The sequence below is a fragment of the Myotis davidii genome, unplaced genomic scaffold (assembly GCF_000327345.1).
Source record: "Myotis davidii unplaced genomic scaffold, ASM32734v1 scaffold99, whole genome shotgun sequence".
Taxonomy (NCBI): Eukaryota; Metazoa; Chordata; class Mammalia; order Chiroptera; family Vespertilionidae; genus Myotis; species Myotis davidii.
Window position 1 is genome coordinate 1,507,966 of NW_006291015.1, and position 10,001 is coordinate 1,517,966.

Here is a 10,001-nt window from a genome sequence, read left to right on the forward strand (position 1 = left end):
CTATATACCAACTCCACAATTCTAAAGCATTAAGCATTAAATAACTCAGACACTTTAATGAAGATTTAATGTGCCCTGTCAAGGTCACTTCACTCCTCATTTACCAGAACCTTTATTATCACGACTATTCAGACCCTGCATTGCTGTCATTTATTTGGGCTTTGTCAGTAGTAATTATAGATGGATTCCTGAGGAAGCCATTCTTAAGTCTGTCATTTTTAAGGTATCAGTAGAGTTTCCATAGTGCAAAGAACAACACCTCATTATGAATAGAGCTTACATGCCCTAAATGAATAAAATTAAAATATCTTGACTCAAGAGGAGGGCCATAGGGGTAACACAGATATAGCACAAAGGAAATACCACAAGCATTTCTTTCTTTTTTATTTTATTTATTGTCTAAAGTTTTACATATGTCTCCTTTTTCCCCACTTGACCTCCTCTCCCGCAACCATTGCCAACCTGGGCAAGCTCTCACTGCCCCAGTGTCTGTGTCCATTGGTTACACTAACATGCATGAATACAAGTTCTTTGGTTGCTCTCTAATGCCCCCTCCCCTGCCATTTGGATCTATTCTTGTTCATCAAATTATGTTGATCATTATATTTCACATATGAGTGAGATCATGAGTTACACACTGTTTTGACTTTGCTAAGTAAAGCATCTCATGGAAATATGAACCTCAGGCTTTTTTTTCTTTCTTTTTTTCTGGAGTCGTTGGTTTCTGGATTTTGTGAGCTGCATTTAGCATTCTTTCTGTTCATTTTCATCCTATAGAACTTTACTTTTCTTGTGGCTCAGAAAATCTGCACCATGACATTAGCCCTGTGATGAGGTTGACAACATAGCTTACTGATGGTTGCTTTGATTTGCATCTCTTGGATGATTATTAACTTTGAGCATGTTTTCATGTGCCTTTTGGCCTTCTGTATATCCGCTTTCTAAAAGTGTCTATTTTGGTCCTTTGCTCTTTTTTATTGGATTTTTACGGTTTCCTGTCTTACATTTAAGTCCTTTAGCCATTTTGAGTTTGTTTTTGTGTTGGTGTAAGTTGGTGGTCTAGTTTCATTTTTTTGCATGTATCTGACCAAATTTCCCAGCACCATTTATTAAAGAGACTATCTTCACCCCATTCTATGCTCTTGCCTCCTTTGTCAAATATAAATTGAGCCTAGTGGCTTGGGTCGATTTCTGGATTCTCTGTTCTCTTCCATTGGTCTATATGCTTGTTCTTGTGCCAGTAGCAGGAAGTTTTGAGAACCATGGCTTAGTAATATAGCTTGATATCTGGTATTGTGTTCCCTCCAACTTTGTTCTTCTTTCTCAAGATTGCTTTGGCTATTCGGGGTCTTTGTTTTATTCCAGATACATTTTTGGAGTTTGTTCTATATCTTTGAAGTATGCCATTGGTATTTTAATGGGGATTGCATTAAATTTGTAGATTGCTTTGGGTAGTATGGACATTTTAATGATGTTGAGTCTACCAATCCATGAATATGGCATATTCTTCCGTTTGTTTCTGTCTACTTCTATGTCTTTTTTCAATGTCCTGTAGTTTTCTGAGTACAGGTATTTTACCTCCTTAGTTAAGTTAATTCCTTGGTATCTTACTTTTTTGGTGCAATGGTAAATGGGATTTTTTTTTCCATTTTCTCTTTCTGTGAGTTCATTATTGGTGTATAAAAAGGCCATAGATTTCTGGGTTTTAATTTTGTATCCTGCTACATTGCCAAATTCATTTATTAGGTCTAATAGTAGTTTTTTTTATGGAATCTTTGGGGTTTTCTATGTATAGTATCATGTCATCTTTGAATAAGAAGTTTTATTTCTTCTTTTCCAATTTGCATGCCTTTTATTTCTTCTTCTTGTCTAATCTCTATGGCTAGCATTCCCAGTACTATATCAAACAGGAGTGGGTATCCCTGTCTTGTTCCCGTTCTCAAGGGAAATGAGTTTAGTTTTTTCCCATTGAGTATGATGTTGGCTGTAAGTTTGTCATATGTGGCTTTTATTATGTTGAGGTATGATCCCTCTAGTCCCACTTTGCTGAGAGTTTTTATCAAGAAAGGACATTGGATTTTGTCAAATGCTTTTTCTGCTTCGATTGATATGATTATGTGATTTTTGTCTCTCAATTTGTTTATATGGTGTATTGACAAGCATTTCTTTAACTTGGATTATTTTGTCAAAGGGGGAAAAAAGTGACGTTAAAAAGAAGCTGGACCTGACGACTATGTTGGAGTTACTGCCAGCTCTGGGTGGTTTAAAAAGTTTAAGAATCACTATTTATTACATAGGGTGAAAGTGAGTGGTGAGTCCCTGCCCTCTCTTGTGAAGGCAGCTGAAGAATTTTTGGCAACTCTAGATAAGCTTATTGTGGAGGAAAATTACTTGTCAGAGCAACTATTCAGTATGGATGAAACCTCACTGTTCTGGCAAAGATGCCTGCAAGGAGTTTTATCTATAGGGAGGTCAACCCAATGCCAGATTTCAAGGCTTTTAAGGACAGGATAACAGTCTCGCTTGGGGACAATGTTACAGGATACAAATGAAACCCTTCATGATATGGCATTTTCATTCCAGGGCCTTCAAGCATATTAATAAGCACACACTGCCTGTGTGCTACAAGAACAATAATGCCCTTCTGAATTGCTATGCCAGTGAAATGGAAAAGTACTATTTAGAGAAAAACATACTTTCCAAGATTTTGCTTATTGTTGGTAATGCTCCCAGATATCCCTCTTCTACTGGAGATCTTTATCTCAATATTAAAATGGTGTTTCCCCATTCAAACACCACCTCTTTGATTGAGCCAATGGATGAAGGATTTATAGCAATTTTAAAGCCAGCTAACTGAGGTGCCCATCCTATTGCTGCACCTAAGAAAGACGCCAAAGCAATTCTGGGAAGGTTACAACATCTATGATTGTATCAAGTACCACACTTGCACTTGTGGTGATTTTAATCAAGGAGTGTATGAATGACATTTGAAAAAAGGCACTCCTGAGGTCCCTGCATGACCCCAAAGGATGAGGAGATTTTCCAAGGAAGAGGAGATTGTAAAATCAGCAAGGCTGTGGTTAAAATGGCAAACAATTTTAAGCTGCCTATTGATGAGAATGATGATTAGGAGCTCCTGGAGATGGTTCCTGAGGAATTGACTAATAAGGAGGAGTTAAAACTGGAGCACGGACACATAGCTGAAGATGAGGCAAGAGAAAAGAATGCTGCAGGGGCAGAAAACAAACAAGAAAGCTCATCCAGAAACTTCAGTGAAGGGTAGCTAGCAGAAGTTTTGCATATTTCAAAGTTATTTAAACGTTTGAAAACATGAACCCCAGTATTGAAAGGTTTTAATTAATAGAGAGGAACACTCATGGGTATCATCTGCTTATAAGATACCCTATGATTAAAAAACAAAAACAAACAAACAAAAAAACAAGCTACTATGGACGTATTTCTGAAAAGAGTGATGCATACTCAAGAAGAGCCTCAGGCAGGTCTTTTAGGAGGTATTCCAGAAGGTTTTGTTATTAGAGAAGAAGACAGCTCCATGCCTATGATAGCCTCTGAAGATAAGACATGGAGGTGGAAACAGTGGTATTGGTGATTCTGGCCTTCTGTAGGCCTTGGCTAATATGTATTTTATGTCTTAGTTTTTAACAAAAAGATTAATTTTTTAAAAATAAAAGTTTTGAAAATAGGAAAAAGCTCATAGAATAAGGATATAAAGAAGATATTTTTGTATAGCTGTATAATGTGTTTGTGTTTTAGGCTAAGTGTTATTACAAAAGAGTCTAAAGTTATAAAATTTTTAAAGTTTGTGTAGAGTAAAAAAAGTTATAGTAAGCTGTTTAATTTATTATTAAAAACTAAAAATATCTTTATAAGTTCACTGGAGCCTAAGTGCATAGTGTTTATAAAGTCTACAATAGTGTACAGTATTGTACTAGGCCTTCCCATTCACTGATTCACCCAAAGTAACTTCCAGTCCTGCAAGCTTCATTCATGAGAAGTGCCCTATAAATATTTACATTTTTTATCTTTTATAGCATATTTTTTCTACACCTTTTTTTTCTGTTTAAATATGTTTAGATACACAAATACCATTTGTTACAACTGCCTACAGCATTTACTACAGTGACATGCTGTACAGGTTTTATAGTCTAGAACCAGTAGGTTATACCATATAGCCTAGGTGTGTAGTAGGCTACACCATCTAGGTTTGTGTAAATGCTCTCTCTGATGATCTCATAATAAAATTGCCTAATGATGCACATCTTAGAGTGTATTCCCATCGTTAAACGAGTCATGCATGACCCTCTGTACTTTACCTTTGGAAATTCCCAGTACAAAAGAGACAATGAACAACATAATATCACCCTCCCCCTCTCCTCCTTCTCCCACTATTCCTCTTACTAATATTAACACTACTGCTATTGAAATAATACTATAATAATTTTTCAGTGTTGAGCATAGTATTTTCCAGGCAGGTTTCTAAGTTCTTTTTACTTAAAACTTACAGGAGTCATATGGTTGTTATTCCCCTTTTTTATGGAAGATTAAAAAAACACAGAGGCTAAATAAACTGCTTGAGAACACTGTGGATGAATGTTATAGCCATGTGGCAAATAGAGGCAAAATGACTATAGAGCTCAGAATAGAAATGATCAGAATTTAATATCAATTTTTTTCCCCTCAGGGGTGTATGTAGAGACATTTAAAATTGAGCTCTTAGATTAAATTGTTTTTCTTCCATTAATTATATGGATTTGGACAAATTATATTTGAAATTTTTCAGTATTCTTTGTTTCTTCTAAAACTAGTCATAATGCTGGTTTGCATAGGATTATATTTAAGATTTAATTAAATTGAATATTAAACACTCTCCATGGTATATAATAAAAATTACCTCTTTGTGTCAAATGAATCATTGTTTAAATTTATGAACATATAGAAATTAGTAACACAAGTATAATATATGTGTATATGTGTGTGTATAAAAACCTTGGCTTATATGTACAAGAAATTGATACGTTTAGAATAACTTTGGAATGGTATTTGTTATATTCTTCATCTCATATTTTAGAGAGCATGAGATCTAGGATCTGAGAAAAAATAGTGTATGAATAAATAGCAAAAACAAAAGTAATAAATTATCATTACCATACAACAATCTGTCAGGGAAAAATATATGCTAGGGATCACAGAGCAAGCCATCTAAACTGCTTCTAGAATGAGCTAAGTCCTGAGTACAGTTCAAAGACCAGATTACAAACAGAAATGAGCAGTTTTCCTATCAAAAACCCAGCTTCTTTGGAACTGTAAAATTATTCATGAGAAAAATTTAAATCCTTTTAGATATACTTCCAAAAATGCCATGTCCTTTTAAGAAAGTTATTTTTTAAAAAAAGTTGACCTACTGCTATTTCCTACCCATTTTTTTGTTTATTAATATTTTTACCTGGAATGCTTTGAACAGAATAACCAGATTCATAGCAATTTGTAAGTCAATTTACTGAAACAGCCAGGAAACCAATATGATTAATGTGTATCTTTTAATATATTCAAAGTGTCATGGCTACATGCAAAATATTTTTTCTCAGTTCTACATATAATATATGCTACAACACATTGCCAAGCACAAAGATTGAATCCTAATAAAGTACAAAATTTATCAGAGTAATATAAGCAAGCATAGCTTTTCATAGCAAAGACCTTCAAGGAATATGAACTTTATGAAATATTGTTTTTTTAATATTCAAACATATGTTACATAAGCTTGTGGAACAATGTGACATCTTCTTAAGCATAATTTTTCAGAACTAAAGTATAATTTTCATCATAGAGTTTATGTATAGTTTTCTTATTTTCTTACCCTCTGTATAATTTCAATAAAATATTTTAAATGCCTCTGAATTTGAAAAAAGGGAGAAATAAAGACAAACTTAATGGCCACCATCTAGTACAGAAAACAAGTTTCAATTCATGTTTATGTATGCCTGAATTCTTTCATAGAACTAGAGTAAAAATAAATAATTTAATAGGTTTTATAAATGAATTGTTATTGTAGTGAAAATCAATAATATATTAATACATCAATTATGTATAAAATTTTCATTAAAGGCAAACATACTTTTTTTATTATTGCTATCCAGTACTATTATTTTTTTCATAGCATGCATAAGAGACTAGTTTACCATAGTTGAGTTTGGGGAGAAAACTAAGGAACTAATTGCATACTGTGAAAATGAATATATGTTCAGATTTGGAGACACTGCCACTTCTTCCCTAGGTTCTTCTGAAAATAAGTCATAATTCTTTACTTTCTTTGCTTTTGAGGATGCAAATTAAGATCACAGTCCAATTAACAAATAGACATGTATCCTTGATTTAAAATGCAGATACGTCCATTCTATTTGAGTAAAGTCAGTTTTCGTTTAACAGAAATCAGGTCACTTGTCATCTTGGGCAGTGGGAGATAGTGACTGAGAAGGGGCAGGAGGAAAATTTGGCGGGTGGTGAAACTATTCTATATCTTGATTGCAGTGGAGAAATTGATACAAGTATATGCACATGTGTTAAAACCCATTAACCCAGACATATAAAAGAGATCCATTTTATTGAATGTACATCAAAGAGTGGTGATAAAAAAAAAAAAACTCTACAAGTGTTTGAGTGAATATTATATTCCATAGTGGCAGATCATTTCTCAATTCTAAATTTAGACGTAGTTTGGAAAGTGGTTTAGTGGTGGAAATTGCCTGGCTGTAGTTTGGAGTTTCTCAGAACATGCATGTCTCTTTTTCACAGTAGCATTACTTTCCCGAGGAGCTGGACCTGTCTCGGGCTGCCTTAATTTAGTTCTTTAGTGCTCATTTGGGCAGAACACTCTACTAAGTTTTGGGAGAGGGCATAAAAGAAATCAGATCCAGGGTACCTGCCTTCAAACAGTTGACAGTTTAGTGGGAGATTAAAAAGATTTAACAACCTTTAAAAAGCAGCAAATAACTGAGAGCAAATTAACATACACAGCCTGCATGCAAGTTCTGAAGCGAAGTAAACAGAAAAAGCAATCAGAGTGAGTGGAGGTTAATCAGGAGAGGTGCCACGGTGATTTGTGTTTCAGCGCGTTGTGAGATGTACTGGGAGAAAAGGAGGGAGGTTGTTTGGGGACAGATGGTCATGGTGAAAAGCAGTTTCTAGTGGAATCAAGAGAGAGAGCTGTCCTCGCAGCTTCCAGGTGGCTCCATCCAGGCCCCTGCACCTCAGTATCATTTCTAACCCCGCGAGGATGCAATCCGCACAGGTTGGAGGACAAAAAGCAGTCTGTGGCCCTCAGGAGATTCTGTGTCCTCGGATGCAGAGCACTTTGATTATTTTTCTCTTGTTGCAACTGAGTAAAATGACATTAAACAAGGATTATTCATATTTTTTAAAATCCATGGGGAGTAAGATGACAATAACAGATCCCACAATAGACTTAAAAAACTTTTTTTGAGTATAAATGACTATACTTATATAATTTATTAATATAGTATTTTCAAGAGTTACTATACCTTGTTTCTACCCTCATCCAGTCTGGAAAATCTCCAACCTAAATTATTTTCATGTTTGCCTGGCAATTCAGATAAATTCACAAGGATTTACAGTCCTTATGGATATTCATAGCCCAATCCTCCCCCTAACTACAATCTCCAGGTATGTTCTCAACACCCACTGCACCTCTCTTCCCAGTGTTCCCAATGTGCCTTTCTCTCATCCTGTCTTTAGCTAGATCTCTTTGGATGCAAAAAAAAAAAAAAAAAAAAAATAGAGAGAGCTACTCAAGCTTTTCAAGAGAGAGGTGTTTACTGTAGCATGTGTAAGAGTACAAAAGGTGTGTTTAAAGTATTTAGCACATCTGACACATGCATTTGTGCATATGTGTGTATTGTTTTGTACATATCAGTAATATTACATCTGTCCTATGTAACCAGGAAAATTGTTCTACTTCTTAAGTCAAAGAATGGAGGGAACTAAGAAAAGGTGGTACTGGGTTGTGTTTGATGTCAGAGAATCGGCAGTGAACAAGAGAGACATGGTCCTTGGATTCAATGCCATGACTAAGGTGGAAGACAGGCATGGGGGAAAGCATTACCCAAAGAAGTGCAGGTGCTATTAAAGTGTATGACAGCAGGTCCTAATGAATCAGAAAAAGGCTTTTCATGGCAAATCAAGTTTAAGCTGTGGGCCAACAATGGATGGAAGTTAGCTAGAATAAAGGTGAGTGGAGATTATTTTAAGGGCACTCCACTATACACCAGGTGGCTCCTGAAAACAGTTATTTATTATTACTTTCTTTCTCCTGTGATAGCTTGTTTCACGGGACTTATAGAAAATGTCCAAGCATCCAAAACAAAAGCTAACAAGGAAAATCCAGCTCCAGTGTTACAAAACTTAATGAAATAAAAAACACCATTTTTGAAATTGAAGTTAAAAAATGCAAACTCAATGATTCATTCATTCAATAAATAGTTACTAAGCAACACTATTTGCCTTTATTATTCCAGGTGAAAGGACACAACAATAAACAACCAAGATGACTAAACATCCTAGTTTGCCAGGAACCGTCCACTTAAAGCACTGACAAGTCCCACATGCTGAGAAACCCCTCGTTTCAATCAAACCTGAACATCTGGTCACCCCCTAGAAAAGACACACAACTTCCCTGCCTCACAGAACTTAAACTCCCGCTAAATAAGCAGAACATAAACTCATGCTTCCATATGCGTGAGGTGTGAACAAATTTGACCAAAAGCCAAAAGCCAAGCAGTAGGAAAGAAAAAACAGGGGCTGGAATTTTTGACATCTTCTAAGGAAGTGATATTTTAGCAGAAACATATAAAATGAGGGATCCAGCCATAATATCTGGAAAAGTTTCATAGACAGAGAAAGGATGAACTTTCTAAAGGAAGAGAAGCTTAGTAGGCTCAAGGGAGTGCCCTGATGTTAGAGGGAGATGGCAGCCAGCCCAGGCCAGGCGTTGGTTGGATATTAAATATATGTTCTGTGTGATAGTAACCCATAGAAGGATCTGCGTGAGGACTGAGTTAGGAGCTAATTAGATATTTCTTTTATCAGCTTATATTTTTTTTCTGAAAATAGTGCATGAGGATTAAATGTTTCTTATTTTAGCTCATATTTCTTTTTATGAAATATTTTTATAGTATTATAAGTGGAAAGCCAGGTCTTCACAACTTCTACTTGGATGTTGCAAATTTTTTAGCATAGTAAAAACGGGTTTTTGGGGTTTTTTTTTTGCTATTTTGATAAATATGCTATATGTTAAAAATAATACTTATTCTAAAAACAAATATACATTAAATGCCATGTGTGTGTTTTTGTGTACTGAATAAGTTATAAAAATCAATTTTAAGCAATGGATAGTGATTACCTCAAGGAGAGGGGATAAGAATAATCCTATCTAATAAAGAAGGAATATGCAAATTCACTGTCACACCATCACAAAGATAGTGGTGCCCACAGCCACAAGATGGTGGTGCCCAGTCCACTCAACCCCACCAGAGTCCCACAGTCCTTTCAGCCCAGCGGGGGGAGTGAGGGGGGACGGCAGGCACACGGTATGGCCAGACCCACCTTCAGCCCCCCAACCACCCAGGGCCGCCCTAGGCACAGGCAAACCTCAGACGTCAGCTGCCCAGCCATCCAGGGCCACCTGAGGCTCAGGTAACCAGGGCTGGCCGAGGCGTGTGCTGCTGGCAGTGGCAGCAGCAGAGGTGTGATGGGAGCATCACACTCGGGAGTGGGAGTCCCTCTGACTGGCCTGTGCCCTCTCGCAGTCTGGGACCCCTTGGGGGATGACCACCTGCTGGCTTAGGCCCACTCCCTGGGGGATTGGGCCTAAGATGGTAATCAGACATCCCTCTGGCAGCCCGGCAGCCCTTGGGGGATGTCCACTTGCCAGCGGGGAGCAGGCCTAAGCTGCAGTCGGACATCCT